The sequence below is a fragment of the Crinia signifera genome, chromosome 3 (genome assembly GCF_055691185.1).
Source record: "Crinia signifera chromosome 3, ASM5569118v1, whole genome shotgun sequence".
NCBI lineage: Eukaryota > Metazoa > Chordata > Amphibia > Anura > Myobatrachidae > Crinia > Crinia signifera.
The window spans coordinates 262882954-262898124 of NC_139219.1; the positions used below are offsets into that span (position 1 = coordinate 262882954).

General features: G+C 44.5%; 1 protein-coding gene across 3 annotated transcripts in view; it reads left to right on the forward strand.

The window, feature by feature from the left end:
* The first annotated feature begins 4530 nt into the window (after positions 1-4530).
* The window catches only part of PLS1 (plastin 1), a 132586-nt gene continuing 121945 nt past the window's right edge, over positions 4531-15171 (forward strand). For 2 of the 3 annotated variants that reach the window (XM_083174763.1, XM_083174765.1), the window contains exon 1: positions 4531-4709. The gene's annotated coding sequence lies outside the window, so the exon portion shown is untranslated. The remainder of the gene's footprint in view (positions 4710-15171) is intronic. The other variant, XM_083174764.1, reaches the window with a different exon arrangement.

The window sequence follows — 15171 nt, forward strand, 5'->3', positions numbered from 1 at the left end:
ATTTAGACCACATGAGGCCCTAGGCAAGATACCAGTTTGGGGCACTCCAACAATCAATAGCACTATATTTCTGCTACTGTTTGAGCTCAGTAGTTCTGGACCCTTAGGCCCCTTTCACACACACCGGCAGCCGCCGGGCGGCAAAACCCTGCACGGCCAAGAAGCCGTGCCATGCACAGAAGTTTACAATGGTCGGAATGGCCACAGCCCGGCAGACGTCTTTTCCAGCGGTGACAGCCTGCTGCAACCGGGCGCCGGGCCGTGGCCGTACTGTGTGGATGGACACAATCCTGTCCATTATTAACTACTGTGTAGGCACGGCTTCTGGCCGTGTGGGTTTTCGCCACCCGGTGTCAGCCGGAGCATGTGAAACAGCCCTCAGAGTGACTAAAACAGTGGTCCACTCACGATGCATTGCCCCCTACATGCAAGTGCATGCCACTTGCTTGAAGAAGCAATCCATACTGTGTATGTTCCCGCAGTGGGGGTGAATTTACTGATGGAAGCTTCATTGAAGCTGGGATGTTGCTCATAGCAACCAATCAGCTTCCATCTATTATATTTTAATAGGTGATAAATAATTAAGAAGTAGCATCTGATTGGATCGAAAGCGGCAATCATTTACAGGGCAAAACCATGCTATAAGGCTTGGGTTTAAATAATAATCTGTTAGCTGGGGACTTTAGATATAGGCTCAACTGTTAGCCGCTGCCGTCCCGGATCCACTTCTGCGGCTAGCAAGTCCAGGACGGGCAGCGGGCCCAGTGCAGCGGGGAAGCTTAGGGGACGTTGCCAGGCAACGCCCCGAGCTTCCGTTCTTTCACTTCCTCCTGCCGGGCATCAGGGCGTTGCTAGGCAACGTCCCCGAACTTCCGCACAGCAAGCGCACCTACAGTGCGGCTGACATCAGCAGCCGTGGGGGGCGGTAATTTTGAATAAATAGTCTGCTGGGAACAAACGCCGGTTATAGCTTCTTGGGCCCTGCCGCAGCTTCGTCCAGTGGTGTTCCTGGTTCCCATCCGTTGGCTCCAGAGTTCCAGCTGCAGACTGAGCTAAGTTTGGAACCTTGTCCTTGCATCAGTCCCTCTGCCTATTGCCTCCTTCATTATCCTTTACCTTCCTTGGGTATCTGCATTGTGGGTTTTGTCCCTTGTAGTACAAGGAGTTGGGACAGAGGTTGTTGTTTTATATGATCATCTGTGCATTGTTGCAATTATCATTTATTTATATACCATCATTTGTGCATTGTTGCAATTGTCATTTACTTATATCCCATCGTTTGTGCATTGTTGCAATTGTCATTTATTTATATACCATCATTTGTGCATTGTTGCGCCCACACCGTGTATTGCGTTATTATTACTACCGGTGCTGTCTGCTATTATTTGTGTGTTATCTCCTGAGCATTGTTGCTCCTCTGGGGATACCCCGTTCCGTTTTAGGGTTTTAGTCAGTGTTTTCCCTTGCTGTCTTTCTGCCTTGGCAGTTGCGTTGTCACCCATAAGACCTGGAGGCATCGGGGTCGGAGCCGGCGTAACCAGCTCCTTCGAACGCGGCTATTATAGGTGAAGCCTAGCATTGCACGCAACCGTCAACTGCGGTCAGGGGCAACGGAGTCAGGGCATTGGTTCGGGGACATTTCCAGAGTCTCAACACTTGCACTCAGTATCCTAACATTAACTCTTAGCAATCCTATATTTTGATTTTTTTCTGGCTAGATTAAACAGACAGCTATGTATCACTATCTCCTCTATACAGTGCAGTATATGATGATTCACAAATGAAAAGACATATTGTTTCTTTATTATGAAATAAGTCCACTTACAATAAACACAAATGACAATAGATAGATAGTACAGTAAAGTTACACAAAACAAATGTTTCTTTTCTCTCATATTAAATATCTACATTTTATTTTGCTGCATTTAAACCATAGAAATACAGAAATAACTCGATGTTAGTTGGCTGATAACTAAAAAACAATTGTGCCAGTGGCTGCCGCAGATCCTGGGCTGAAGATCTTATTACTTCGTGCATTGGGAAGCCGGATAGCACATATGAACATACATGCAGAGATGATCAGATATGTGCTGGCTGCAGGTCCCTTGGGGATAGCAGCGCTGTGTTACTATCACAACTGCTGCTGAACCCAAGACACAGCATTCAGCTCCACTCTCCTTCAAAGCACGCCTCCAGACTCCTGTGAATCTAGCCAATGTGAGGCAGACTTAGAAGTAGAGTGGTACCTGAGCCTGGGCGCTGCGGTAGCTGCTGGGATAGTCTGGGCATCTGTGTGTTTGACCGGTGCAGATAATGTATCTTTTTATTAACGTAATACTTGTTATTTCAGCTTGTTATGATCTAAAAGCCCATACACACTTGTCAATTTTGAGCTGAAAGCACCTCAGTTTTTTGTTTGAGCTGCTTTCAGCTCAAAAGCAGCCTACTGTGTTTGGGCCAGCGATGCAAACTGGTGAAAGCTAATGCGCGCTCCCGCATCATTGCCAGCTGCCACCACTCATCTGTTGGTATTACCAGCAGATGAGCCATGGGTTGGCCACCTTTTGTAGTGTCCTGCTATGGAAAGTTGTGTCCCCCCTGGGAAAATCGCTCAGTGCATTATCAGACCAGCGATTTCCCCTATCATTGCTGTCCATACACGCTGGGCAAAAACACCCAGTTTGTATGGACCCTAAGTAGAAATGGATCTGATTGTTATATAGGCTCACATATGTTTGCCCAGTATGTTTTTGTTCTGAATGGTCTGAACATCTCACCCCAGATGCTGGTGCTGTAGGCAGCTGTCTAAGCGTCAGATGTATCAAGCTTCAAAAAGTGATAAAATGTAGAGTGATAAACAGCCAGCCAATCAGTTCCTACCTGCCATGTTACAGGCTGGGTTTGAAACATGACAGGTAGGAGCTGATTGGGTAGTTGTTTATCACTTTTCACTTTATTACTTTTTGAAGCTTGATACATCTGACCCTAAAACTGTCCAATGATAACACAGGCCCTGTTTTTTACCACACCCCTAATCATACAGAAAGGTTGTGATCTCTCCATACCTGTGTCCAGGGGGGAATTTAGGGGCCAGGCCGCCCCTAGGCACAACATTTTTGTGCCCCCCTCCCCCTATTTTAATGTAATCATATATGTATATACATTGTTATTTATATATTTCATAAAAATTTAATTGTAGCCCACCTTAATATTTTTTTTAGCACTCTGGACTGCTCACTGTATGGAGGACCCGGAGGGAGGGAGGCACTTATTAGTACAGTGATTAGCACAGTGTCTCCGTCAGTCTCCGGCTCACACACTGTGACTGACTGAGCGCAGGGAGGATCTGCGTGCCGCTCAGCTCAGCTGCTGGATACACAGCAGCCAATAGACTGTGTGTGTGTGTAGAGTAGCCAATGGGCGGGAGCCGGCAGCAGTGAGCCATAGCCATTTCCGGATGCACAGGGGGACCGTCGGACCCAGCCACTAAGCGGTGATGTAATGTGCATGGCAGAGTGGGTGGGCAGTGGCAGGTGATGAGCGGCGCTGCCGCCGACAAATGATAATTCATGACTGCGGCGGTGGCGCTCGTCACTCGCCGCTGCCCACCCGCTGTGCCATTTAACAGAATGTCAGCTTGCGTGCCGCCCTTAATTGGTGCCGCCCTGAGGCCGGTGCCTCATGGGCCTAGGCACAAATCCGGCCCTGGCTGTGTCCCTACTGACTGCTGTCGCATACACCCCCCGTCAGAGAGGACACCACAGGCTGGGGACAGACAGGGAATCGCTGTATTATCTCACCAGTAGTTTCCTGATGGGATCCTGTCCAGCATTCCAGAGTCAGGACCATTCCAGTTTCGGGATGGCGTGGATACTGGGGGTTACATCTCATTGTAAGCACCCATCACATCTCATGGCATGGGTGCTTGTACAATTAAAAATCGCATTGCATCCCATTTGCTGGCATGCGATGCTATGCAATATTTAATTGTACAAGCATCGCATTGCACGCATCGCACACCACTAAATAAGGTACACAATGCCATGCGATGGGCGCCGTGCAAGGAAACAAGTACCGGGCTTTTTTCAAGAAAAATAACCCGACTATAACACAGTGGTATATCTTTAACTATCATATGGGAAATGGGATCTAGTTACTTTAAAAATGTGAATTAAAGGTTTCGAAGCAGTTTTTTTATTTGTATTTTTTAATAAACTGCTCCATCAGCCCTTTAATGCATTCAGGTGATACTAAAAATACTGCAAAATGTAATGTTGTGCAGTCATCTCCAAAATACAACAGAATACAAATGTATCTTAGCTTTTTGTACGTTTATTATTGAACATATTTGTATACGTGTATAAATTATAGTCTGCATTATTTTATCCTTGCAGACCATAACACAGCTTGCATTCAGCTAGAACCCTTCCACAGCGTCTACAGATCACCATGGCGACTAGAACATTTATAGAACGTCACAGAAACCTGATTCTTGGTAACTGCCAATCATGTGAAACAGGGCTTAACAAACCCCGCCCCTCCGTCTCATTCCTGCAATACGATTGAACCACGGCAATGCCAGTCAGGGAACATGCAGCTTGCTGCCTGCAGATTATAGAGATAGGTGCACGAGTAGAGGAGCTGTAAGTCTAATATTTTACATCATTACTATTAAGCTTTGCCCCATGAAGAATTTACAAGACATCCTAGTAAGTACAGTAAACTTTATATCTATCTTTATGTGTAGAACTATGGTTTAAACACTGGTATCTGGAAAACTGTATGCAAATGGATACATGAGATATAAATTATTTATTTATCTAGTAGATGCACGTCCAGCAGCAGTTTGATTGGGGGAATAGACAGCAGTGCAGTGCAATACAAAAGATACAATGTTGTCAAAGAACAAAAATAGGTACTTTGTAATAAACTGCTGCTCATTCTTCCCATTCTTTCAAAACTTTACATTTAAATGAGCATTTTGGAAATTAGCAGTATTGCTGTCACAGTGATGCAAGGATTTTGTTGTCCCCATCATGAGCTATTAGAAAAGTGATCAGGTGCTTTTTTTTCCTACAATATAATCAGATTCCATTATCATTCCTACATTTAACACCAGTCAATAGTGAAGATTGGTGGTCCTGACATTTTTTTTTTTTTAAATTATAATAGTACAAATATATAGAAGTACTGAAGTGCAAAAACCTATTTACTTGTATTTTTTTAAGTTGATTTCCCATTAAATCTGTCTACATGTAGATTATAGCTTCAATATCAGTTGCTCCAAATAATATTGTTTTATATTTAAGAATATACTTAGTATGTGCAGAGAATCATCAGTGCAATATTTTATTAGCATTTTGGAGGAAATCATTATTCTGTTTCAAAATCCCTTCATAAATGAAGTGCAAGAAATTACTGGCGCAATGTTCGATTCTTTGAAATGGTTTCTATAACTTTGAATGCAAAACAGGAGCGATAGGCCATACTTAGCTAATTTTGTGACATTAGGGGTGAGATTTAATAGGATGAGAGATTCAGAAAGTGAGAGATTTGGTAGGAAATCTTCAGTAGGCAATCATTTACACTTCAACAATCAAACTGGTTTTGCAGTGTAAATGATTGCCGCTTTAAAACAACTGGAGAGTTCTCACCAAGGGTGAGATTTAATAGGATGAGATATTCAGAAAGTGAGAGATTTGGGAAGAAATCTCCAGTTTTTTTTAAAGCGGCAATCATTTACACGTCAAAATCAAACTGGTCTTGCAGTGTAAATGATTGCCGCTTTAAAAAAACCTGGAGATTTCTTCCCAAATCTCTCACTTTCTGAATCTCTCATCCTATTAAATCTCACCCTATTAGTCTGAATGATGTAAAGCAAGTTACTTATGGTAGGGGCTGATACAGAGATGTTCATACTGGATTTAATTTTTTTCCCCACTGCATGTGCATGTAAACCGCACATTGCATGTGTCACAATGGTCATGTGATTTGGTTATGAGGATTTATTTGCAAAAGTGATTGATAATAAGGGAACACTTGTGTGTAGCAATGGGCGTGGCCACTGAAACCCAGGAATGTCGCAAATGTGTCATGTGGGGGTTCGATTATATCCTGTCTTACTTCTGACGCCTGAGCTGTGAGACCATAGGGTTGTTCGGAAGTTTACCGATCGATCGATGTGCGTCTGACAGCAGTGGACGTCTATGTGCGTGTCCTGGCAGCTGTCACTTTTGTACAATTACTGCATACAGGATCGCAGCTGCATTGGCATTTGCAACCGTCTCTAAAGCAGACCCTTAAGGGGCATACACATGTAGCAATTTTGTGCTGTTTTTCTAAGCGATCTGAATAGATTAATGTAAGCATGGATTGCTCTGTGTCTATACCCGGTCCTATGTGCCACCATCGCTCACCCAGATAGACAGACTAAGGTCACCTATAAGTAGGGGCATACACATGTAGAGATATGTGCAATTTTGCTAAGCTATTTAGGGTAGGTGATTTCCTGGTGTCCAGATCTCCCATGGGGAGCACATACACATGAAGAGATTTGTGCTAAGTGATTTTGCTAAGCAATTTTGCTTAAGCAAAAAAGGCCGGGTAGTTGATCATAGTGAGAGATTGCGATCAGTATCTCTGATTCTGTAAATTCTGAGAGATTTGCAGTCACTTGCTAAGCAATTTGACTAGATTTTGACTGCATGCACTGACTTACGGGGTGTACACACGGAGCGATTTTGTGCTATTTTCTAAGCAATCTTACTAGATTGCTTAGAAACTAAGCACAAATCTCACCGTGTGTATGCTCCGAGAGATTACATATCTCTTGCTAACTAAGTCAGTGCATGCAGTCACAATCTAGTCAAATTGCTTAGCAAATGACTGCAAATCTCTCTGTGTGTACAGAATGAGAGATACTTATCACAATCTCTCATTCTGAACCATTACCCTGACTTTTTTTGCTTAAGCAAAATTGTTTATTAAAATCGCTTAGCCAAATCACTTACCACAAATCTCTGCATGTGTATGTGCTCCCCATGGGAGATCTTGACACCAGCAAAATTGCTTAGAAAAATAGCTTAGCAAAATTGCTTAGCACAGATCTCTACGTGTGTATGCCCTTTTAGTTAGCAAGAGATAATGAATCTCTCGGGGGGAAAAACACACACAGAGATCTGTGCTTACTTTCTAAGCAATCTAGTTAGATTGCTTTGAAAATAGCACAAAATCACTCCGTGTGTATGTCCCTTAACATTGCTCAGCACAGTTCGCTCAGCACACATTGCAGGTGCATCGCATGTGTACAGTGACAGGTGCTAAGCAGCATGGGGCTCCTGTTACCCCCTGTGTATGGGGCTTTAACATTTGGTATGGAAACATGGGCAAACTAGCAGGACTGCCAGGACACATGAAGACATGAATCATAAAACACATTCTGGTCAGGCAGGTTCTTCTCTAATACACACCTTTGTTTTTATTATAGTTAGTTGATAAATATAAATTAAAATCAGATTACTGGTTCCACAGTCACACACTAAATACAGGAAAAAGAGAAACAAACCAATGTCTGCCGCACAGTGGCGTAGCTACATATGTGGCAGACCCCGGAGCAGCGCTATCGGGGTCTGTGGTGGGGACCGCTGGCTGAACTGACAGGCGACCCAGGCAGCAGTGAGTGCTGAGCTGGTCCTGCCCTGTACATATCTGATGAGCAGGGACCCAGTGCAGTGCATATTGAATGAGCTGGTTCCCACCCCGTGCATATGTAATGAGTGGGACCGACTCATTACATATGCACGGGGCGGGGACCCGCTTATTAAATATACACTGCACTGGGTCCCCGCTCATTAGATCTGCATTGCCAGCTCAGCGCTCACAGCTGCCCGGGTCACCTGTCAGCCCATACGCCTTGGGGGGGGGGGGGGGACAACGACACACGGCACTGCTGCTGCGATAGACATCCATTCATACCTCCCAAGTGTCCCGCTTATGACCTTCACGCATCCCTTCCGGGGCCGGGGGCGGGGGCATACACTGGGACACTGGCACACATGGGCAGGGGCACATATGGTAGGGACACAGGTACACACGGGCAGGGGCACAATCCTCCTCCCTTGCAGCCCCACAAGCGCAGATTGCCAGGGAACCACACAAATAAATATCCACATAACCACACTGACCTCAATGTAGTAGGTGATAGAAAGTCCAACCTTACGGGGAGTACAGACAGAGGGGCAGATGTATTAACCAGCGTTAAGTGCAAAAATGCACTTAACGCTGGTTAACTGGGGGGGATTACGTCTGTCCTAATGTATTACCTAACGTGCGCTAGTGACAGCCCGCCGAGTTACGCTCGGCGGGGCTGTCCCTGCAATCCCCCCCAGGGATTAACGGCCGGGGTGATGTATTAACAGCCTTCAAGGCGTTAATTCACCCTGGCCGCTTCACCAGCTCAGGGCTAGCGTTGTCCTATCCCCCACTATGGGGACAACGCTAGCCCTGCGTCTGGCTTGGGCTGCGCTGGAGATCTCGCGGTTTTAGCGAGATCTCGCGCATGCCCAGTAAGCCGGGCAGGGGGGGCGACGGCGACTGCGCATGTGCGGGGCGGCGAGGGAGCCGATAAGGAGAGCCGTTAACGCTGGGGATAACGGCTCTCCTTATCGGCTTTGGGGGGGTTAATACATCTGCCTATAACGTTTGCCCGCTTCTCCACGTTATGCTGGAGAAGCGGGACTCGTTATTCTCAAAACGTTATAGGCAGATTAGTACATCTGCCCCAGAGCCTCTCGTTAAGGAAGAGATGGTGCGGTGACATGCATGACATCGGCACTCTGCAAGCAGCACGTGGTGGCACCCTGTCCTCCGACCAGAATGCCACCCACTGGGAGGAGATTATATATATATATATATATATATATATATACAAATTATATAAAGATAGAGTATTCATATATACATAAAATGTATGTAGAATTGCCATTTTACATAGTGCGACTCACAACTTGTATATTACCTGGGATCCGTCAGGCCGTTGGGAGAAATTGCAATCGGCGTATACATTAGTAAAAAAGAAGATTTGTTCGGGTATGGGTAAAAACTGGATCAAAACAAGACCCCCGACCGCCGGACCAGGCATTAAAATCTTCAGTCCGGAGCTTGTGGCGTCCGGTCCAGGGGATGTCCCGTCCTGGGGGTGTCCTGTCCCGGGGGGGTCACGTGACAGCTGTCATCAGGGAGAGTAGGAGGGGGAGAATAAAGCCTCCCTGTTTGGTCCGGGCATTTAGCAAAAACCGGAACGGTCCGGACCACACGGGGAGACTGTAATCTCCCCTCCTCCTCTCCCTGGTGACAGCTGTCACAGGTATCCCCATGGACGACACACCCCCAGGACCGTACACCCCCGGACCGGTCTGGGTCTGGTTTTTACATAGTCCCTATTTGTTCTGCTCAAAAATTGCTCTTAGTGTAGACCAGGAGTCCTCAAACTATTTGCTCTGGGACCCCATCAGACAATAAAAATTATTACGTGAACCCAGCAAGTTACTGCAGAAGGTCATCACATCACATATGTAGTCAGCAAAAGGCACAAACATGGCAGCACAAGTGATGGGAGGAGTCTGACATAACAGACAATTCAACAGATATTTCAGACTCCTTAAATCACTGACTGAGATTAGAAAAGTCGTCAGCCTGTTGGTCAGCAGCATGGAGTCGTGACCCCATGCTGAGAAGGTCGGGACCCACTTTGGGTTTAGGACCCATAGTTTGAGAACCGCTGGTGTAGACAAAGCTTTGTTAAGGCTGTTTTAAAAGGGTTTCTAGAGCATTTGTCATAAAGCCTTTCCTCTGATGCAATAACTTGTATGTAACTAGAGAACATGGGCCCAGGTGCAAGAATATTATGATGTCCCCAGTGATTTTCACAGGACTAAAACATAACTTGCATTTCATATGTGAAACAGACGCCTGGAGGTATTGTCATATACCAGTAGTTCCCAAAATTTTTTGAATCAAGGCAACCCTGAGTCTAAGGTTTTCTTCTCCCTAAAACAGCTTCTCATTGAGAATATCAGAAAAAATATATAAAATTAAGTAAATTGTGTTAATATCTCATGCTTAGGGTCAGTTATGTGGTTATGGACAGGATTGTCTTCTGTTTTTCCACAATATGTGTATTACACTGGCATACCTCCCAATTTCTCAGTAGAAGAAATAGGGACACTCGCCGCGCGAGCGCCCGAAAAGGGGGCGGGGCGTACACAAATGAGGGTGCGGCTTATGCTAATTAGCCGCGACCTCATTTTCATACGAGAATAGACGCTGTGCGCATGCGCACAGCGTCTATTCTACTAGATTGGGGGGTCTCCCAACTGCCACCCCCCGCAGCGGGACAATGCCTGCCGCGGGTGGGACAGCGGGACAGGACCCGAAAATCGGGACTGTCCCTCTAAAATCGTGACAGTTGGGAGGTATGCATTGGTCATAAATTATTTGAATTGTTCATGGACCACCAATCCAGGGCACCACTGTAAATCCCACAAGGCTCCCCAGGGTGCTAAATTATGCAGTTCGGGAACCACTGTCATATATATGTAGCCATGTTATTACTGACCCCTGTAAAACATGTATGAGAATGAATTAACACTCATAATATAAAATAGGTGCGTGTTGACTGGAAAAGTCTTCTGACTGCTTCCAGCCAGCAAACATTGATACAGTTACTCCACCAATAATCTGGCACCCCTGGTTCTGGCACTGTGGCAGATAATTTTTTTGCCGGATTATCGCATACTTGTCTATTTTTGAAATCTAGATCAGAGAGTTTCCAGTAGGATGCACCGTGCGCAGTTGAGGGGGCGTTTCACACTCTGCTTAATGGGCTCCACATATGGGTGTGTCTATGCTTAAATGCATGTTGTTGGAAGATATTTCTATATAACATTAGTAATAATATATTTTGGGAAGTTTTGCAAGGGGTAATACTAACATTGCTGCCTTCAATATGGGGTTTCTTGTTTGCAACTATATATGCGCTGTGATATTTAATTTCTTCTCCCTCAGCACAATATATATGATACATGTGATGCCCATGCAATAAATTCCAAATGCAATTTGACCTTGTGTGAATTCATCCCGGAGCAAATAAGTATGTTTTCAGTGTATTACATGTTATTTTATTGTGAACACTGGTCTGTGTGCAAATTGTAGTCACCACGTACATGTACATATATTGGCTGTGCTGTTTTCTATACCATTATAACATTACCCAAATTAGTGTGGTCACCAGATACTCTAATTAAACAAATGTGTTTCAAGAAAGATTACTAGCAAAAATTATTACCTTTACAGGTAAAAGCAACACAATATGGGTCAGTGCAAAGAAAGACCCTGTGTGATCTTTGTTCTGCTGTCTTTCTCCTGTCAAGGGGGAATAATGACAGTCCTCAGCAGACACTGTTGACCCGAGCCACTACAGCAAATCACTGTCCTTGTAAAGAAACTCCTTTATGGCACCCCTGGCAGAACCTGAAGAATCCAGGAGATAAGGAGGTCAATGCAGTGCAGCAGGAGATGAGTGACTGTTATGGGAGCCCCTTGCAGGATGCAGGAGGGTAGGCAGCTATGTATTACCAATGGCATCCACAGCAGCCTCCCCACAGCTTACTTCTACTCTGCAGCCTTTAACTCTCCCCACAGCACTGAAAACTCATGCAGCCCATTCCCCCACACAGCCTGACCCCCTCCCCCGCAGCATTTCCACATTGTCACTTTTGCCAATACACATCCCTGGTAAAGCTGGCACCACTATCCAGGTTCCAGTTCACACTGCCTGTGTTTCTCCTGCAGTCTTGTTTCACCTAGGTGGATAGACTGTCGCCACGAAAGAAAAGGGAAAAGCAGGTGGTAGTGCGCAGTATCGTGCATTGCATCTCAGTAGTACGGCAAGCTGGACAAGTGACGAGGCCCAGGGGGTTTACTGGAGAGGGGTCCATGTAAGTTATTTTCCAGGAATCCAAGTGGGAGGCTGGCCTGTGCCTTTATAAACAATTGCTATAAATTGCACTGCCACAGCCATGCTTACAGCCCCATAGCCCCTCAGAACCCTGGAATCTCTCACAAGGTCGGGCCCAGGATGTGTGTAACCTATGACCTATGATGTTGCTGACCCTGTATGTAGCTGATCAGAGCAACACATTTGTTCAGCACCCTCTTGTGGCCACCAGCACACAAAACACTTGGATTACCCCATAGAGGTGAGTAGCAGTGTTAGCAGCGTTAGCCATTTATTATATATGATGATAGCAGAATAATAACTTTTATGAATTACATATTTCTATGATACTGCTGTCTGAGCAGGGCACATCATATACCAAATTAAATATTGGCATTGTAATCAGTTGCTTCATTTCGGAATTATGTGGCAAAACGTCCGCCTGCCATTTATAATTGCATTATGAAAAATGTGATGCACCTGCTGGATTGTCTGGAAACTGTGACAGTTATTTGCAGCCATCCACTATGCATGGATTTTTCTCAATTCTAGGGGGTGAAAAGAGGTAAAATTTTCCATCCAGCAAACATTTGCCCAGTTGAAACCAGGGCACATCGGCCAAATGTTCTCATTCGTTCTCATTCTCTTTTTAAAAGAAGCCATATATATGCTGTATAGTCACTTAAAGGAAATATTGGCAACTTTCTATTATTTATTTTAATTATAACAGTCATTTATATTCTCATACGCTTAACAATATGAAACAAAACAGTCATTAAATAAGACTAGGTAATAACAAAGAGGTAAGAGGGCCCTGCATACAAGCTTATGGTCTGTAGGAAAATATAAATCTCATACATACATACATGAGAATAAGTACTATATATTGCAAATGGCCCAACCAAGTTGCAAAGTTTCTTGAGATTCTTGGTGGGCTTCATGATCCAGACACACAGTGATGCTAGAAAGATACGTGGTGAAGCAAGTTACACACTGTTCTCAAGTGAAGTCACTGGGGGGGTTATTCTGATCGGTGCGGCCAAACGTGCGTACATTCCATATTAACGTACACTCTCCGTACGCGGCCGTTGAGGTTAAGTCCACCCACAAATCAGCCGCATACGTACGGCCAGAAACAACGTAGAAGGGGAGTGGCGTACAATTGAGCGTACGCCAACGTACACGGACGGATCAGCCCTTAGACTCCGACAACTGGCGTACAACAGAGCGTACGCCACCGTTTACGGACGTCTCTCGTCCATCTTCCCACCGACTTCTTGCGGCTATCTGAGCGTACGCCACCGTGCACGGATGGGTCTCTATTGTTTTCAATGGAAAACTCAGCGAATGTCACCGCTCATGAGAGTGAGCGTACGTCCGTGCACGCTGGCATACCCTTCACATATATGGACCTGCAAATCTTGCCTTTCAACTATAATGAAGACAATTAATTAATTATTCTAATTGTGTGCAAAATAGTGGGCATGGGCTTAAAACATTGCTGAAACATCCTTTGTAGGTGTTAGATGTGGTTTATGTTATTGTATCATAAATACAAAAATATGTTTGTATTAGAGTGAACACGTTGACACATGTCGACTTGTGTAGATTGAGTGTGCTACTGTGTAAAGTCTATGAAAGCACGTAGTGAATGTGTATAACTGTTTAACAAATACCTACCTTAGCATATATACGCAGGTCTTACAAAGATTCTTACCTTAAATTAAACAATCCTTTAAATGTCGAGAAGTATAGAAAGATAAGCTTCCAAGGTGTTTCAGTGCTGTGTGTGGCTTGCAGGTAGTGAAATCATGGTTTGGACTTAATAGACTGCAGCATTGCTTATTACATTCAGGTGTATGTGTTTGAGTAGTAATCAGCGTAAATTAGCAAATCCAGGCGCACGCTGGCATGCGGTATCTGTAGGGGTGGTCTGAGCTGGCGGTTGGCGGCCGCCTGTTTTGTGTCCGAAATGAACGGTGCTTTAGGCGATCGTGCGGTAGTAGCACCGTTCATTTTTGGTGCACACCCCCGTGTACGCCCATGTTTACGCCCATTTTCCCTCATTATTTCGGCCGCTCCCCTCAACACGCCCCTATGCCGCCCCCAATGCCCGTACTCTCGCGTACAGGTTTTTTCGCACGGAGAGACCCATCCGTAAGCGTTGTGGAGTGTTCGCGCCTGCGCATTGGAGATGGTACGCATGCGCAGATCATTAAAAACCCCGGAACGTACGCGTACGGCCCAGCCGCACCAACCAGAATAAACCCCTGGAGATCACTTATAATATTTTGTAATAGTACAGGTTGAGTATCCCGTATCCAAAATGCTCGGGACCAGGAGAATTTTGGATAACGGATTATTCCGTATTTTGGAATATTTTAATATTTCAATGATGTATTTTGAAGTATCTTGCATTTATGCTGTATAAACACATAAAATAAACACAAATATATTTTATTACCACATAAAATACACACAAATATATTTTATTTGTTCAAAAAACAAGGTTTCAAAACATGAAACAAAATTTGTGTACTATCTCAGATATTAAATTTGAATGCCAAGCAATCATTTTCTTATATATATATATAGGGCCTTATTTTGGTTCATTCTTTCTGACAAAATCCTTCTTAGATGGGCAAAACCATGTGCACTGCAGGTGGGGCAGATGTAACTTGTGCAGAGAGAATTAGATTTGGGTGGGGTTTTACTTCAAAGTGAGATCTATATTGCAGTGTAAAAATAAAGCAGTCAGTATTTTCCCTGCACAGAAACAAAATTACTCACCCAAATCTAATTCTCTCTGCACATGTTACATCTGCCCCCCCTGCAGTGCACATGGTTTTGTCCATCTAAGAAGGATTTTGTCAGAAAGAGTGAACTAGAATAAGGCCCGTAGTGCCAGTTACATATCATGTCACCAGTAGTGCTGTTACATATGTCCCCAGTGAGTTTTTAGCTAAACTATTTTTTTTCCCCACTTTCTGGAAAGTATGGTTTTCGGAATAATTCGGATAACGGATATTCGGATACGGGATACTCAACCTGTACTTCATTTAGTGGATTTAAAATAGGAATCTTTTAAAATGCCAATTGTCCTAAATGTAATCAGTCCTCGGCAGTCTTATTAAATTGCTTTTGGTTTTGCCCGATTATTAAATCATTTTGGAGAC